Source organism: Carassius auratus, chromosome 38 (assembly GCF_003368295.1).
Source record: "Carassius auratus strain Wakin chromosome 38, ASM336829v1, whole genome shotgun sequence".
In the NCBI taxonomy this organism is placed as follows: domain Eukaryota; kingdom Metazoa; phylum Chordata; class Actinopteri; order Cypriniformes; family Cyprinidae; genus Carassius; species Carassius auratus.
The window spans coordinates 22228522-22231725 of NC_039280.1; positions in this window are offsets into that span (position 1 = coordinate 22228522).

Consider the following 3204-nt stretch of genomic DNA (forward strand, 5'->3'; position numbering starts at 1 on the left):
TTCTAGTACTGGTACTTCATTACTATATTGATACAACATTCTTTTCTTTTTAAATGCAATGATACATTTTGTATCAAACTCGCTTGATTTACTTTGGAAATGCAGTCAGACTGACCGACGTCTGCATGTGGATGTGTGCATCATACATGATCAAATGCACTTCATGGCAATGGTAGCAGTGTCTTAGCAAGTGAACACAATCAGATATGTTTTTAAGAGACTGTAAATCTGACTTGTGTCAAAATATTAAATCTGTGCATCAGTACAAATGCAGCCTAATAGATGCTTCTGTCTCTGCCTTGTTATGGTGCAATAAGAAACAAAACCACTCTACTATTTACAAATAAATAAAATATGCATTCCATTGTTTTATATTCATTTATATATATTTTATTCTAGTTTTCTTTTTCTTTTCAATGTTATTAGGTTTTTGAAGTTGACTGAAAACTTAGTTTTTTGATCCTATATTGTTCACACACTGCAGAAACATCAGATGGCATCTGTCAGATGAAATCAAATGTGTCTGTCCCAGCAGAGGGCCAGTCACAATAAAAGCCATTCTTTCACTGGTCCGAGCATCCACAAGCCCAGCTGCCTTCTCCTTGAGTTTAGCAGGACCAAAACACGCATTCTTCTCCAGCAGCGATTGCCTGACGTGGCGTGTCATGATGTGGTTCTCTTGGCTGGTCTAATCTTCTTTTGTCATGGTGGCTTTTGCGATTTCCCTCCCTCACTGCTGCATGTGAAGTTCGTCATGACAACCAATCAAACATAGCAAGAGACCAAGCTTAAGTAATGCAATTAAGATGCTGAATTGCGTGCTCACGGCTGTGACTGATATTTAATTTTTTTTGCTTACTTGAAGAGGAGTAATTAGAGGAAAAGAATCCAGTGGAAAGACTGACAGCATTGAGTCAGACTCGGGTTAATATGACCCGCACAAGCATTCTTTATACGGACGCATGGCAGAAGCAATGCAGTAAAACTCTTCCAAATGAGACCGTGATGTGGGCAAATGTGTGAGATTATTCTAGCTTCATTCAATCTACAAGCAGCGAAACAATAAACAATAAGACAACAGTATTTGCATAACTCCTTCATGTATCTGAACTAAACACTATTGTGTACAAACTGTCTCAAACTGTCACACATATATGCTGGAGTAAATGTTTCCAAGCCGTTTCTCCAGTTGAGCTTTTATTTATTTTCAAGGGTCAATGGAGCGTTTATAGATCCTGCAGGTTTGTTAAGCTTAATGGCCTTTTCATTGATTGAGCTGCGTGAGCAGCTACTTGGTGGACGAGGGCCAGCAATATTCTTTTAAATAAGGATTTCTAGGCACCTTTTGCTCTCTGGTTTTATAGCTCAGGTTGCTTTTAATGCATGGTTTGTTTTGAGTGCTGCAAAATAGTCTTTATGAGAGTGTTATTTATTCAGCAGATGTCTGATTATGCCTGGTTTCTGAAGAGGGTATTGAACCAGCGTGCCTCTCATTGCTGTCGCTGGGCCTGCCAACAGGATTCAACTCAATAATGAAATTGTCTTTGTTGCACTGCAGCTGATCTGTGTGTTGTATTAGTTTTGGTACATCCAAGACCATTTTATTTCTTAAACACACAAATGAGGATCTGCTGGCCTGAACGAGAGGGGGCATGCTGTTCATTCAGTTTGACATATGAGTCAATCTTGTTACAAAAGGAGAGAAAGATGACCACAGGTTGTTAAAAAGATGTCTGCTGCTGTTGTTGTTTTCCCTCTAGGTTAATAAAAGTCAACCTTAGCCATTGATTGTTCTGCTAGTGTTTCACAAATAACTGTGTATGACAGTGTTTAGGATGGAATATCAATATACTGTACTGTATGTTGCCTACAAATGTCCCAGTATGATTGTGTTTGAGGACTTTTAAGTAGATTTTCTGCTTCCTTTGGTTCATGTGCTTAATTCCTGTTTGTTGTGTTCCTTGTTTTCTGATTATGTTTTTTGATATTGGTTATGGATTATGTTCACCTGTGTCACTAATTTATTTTATTTTAATTTTTTATTTTAGGAGCTGTCACCCGAGGAACCTTTTCATAGTTCCTATGTTCTTGAGAGTAGGATCTAAACCAGCACAACAGGAACTAACACAAGAGCTCTGCTCGTTGATTTAGGGTTGCACAACAGAAATTAAAAAAAAGATTGGGATTTATATATATATATATATATATATATATATATATATATATATATATATATATATATATATATATATATATATATATATATATATATTCACAAATGCTGCTTCATCTCTTAAAACACTGTAAGAGTCGCTTATATCATGCATTTGAAAAAGTAAAGCAACTTGAGAAGCATTTATGAATGAGAAATGAGCGCGTTAACATGCAAATTCAAATTCTTAAGCCAATTATGCTTAATGAGCCGGAAACACACATGGTCATGACGCTTTAACCTGTTTTTATCGGAGTAAGCTCATAAACAGCGTAAGCATATACCCGTCAACATAGGTAGTATTTTTTGCCTCATACCCCGATTTCACATGGCATGTAAACGCAATAACATACTTTCTGTCGGCTTATTGAAGCGCACATGCGTGATCCTTGACAGGAACACATTGTAATTGCAGAGTTAAGCACATTTAGACAGAACAAAGGTTTTGCAGTAAAAAAAGAAGGATATATATCACAAAAGCAGACTCTTTCATGACTCAGACTATATAAAAGTGTTCTCATAGGTAGAAGTGGTTCAGTAAAAACGCTGCTATATAACTGCATGAGAGGATAATATGAGCTGTACATTTTGTGCCGACATGTTGTCACAACTGACAAACATATGGAATAATCTGAGTCAGATAAGCCAATGATTGTATTTTGACGTCACTAAAGAGGGAATAGCCTGATTTATTAATAAAGTAATGTAACCGTGGCTTACTTGCATTGTCAGGTTACTGGTTTGCATGTAAACGTACTCACTAGAACATTTAAGGAAGTTTTTCAGGGAACTGCCCTGATGCCTTTTCTTTGTACAGCAGAGGGTTTTTGTTTCATTAAAGACTGTTGATTTTTTTGTTGATTTAGATTCTTTTCTCACTTCCCCTTCACTGTAAAAAAAAAATCCAACTTTCAAAAAGTTCTACTAACCAATGCAAAAAAAAGTAGCCTGTATAAAGAATTTAGCAGACGAAGTCAGTTATTTATTTATTT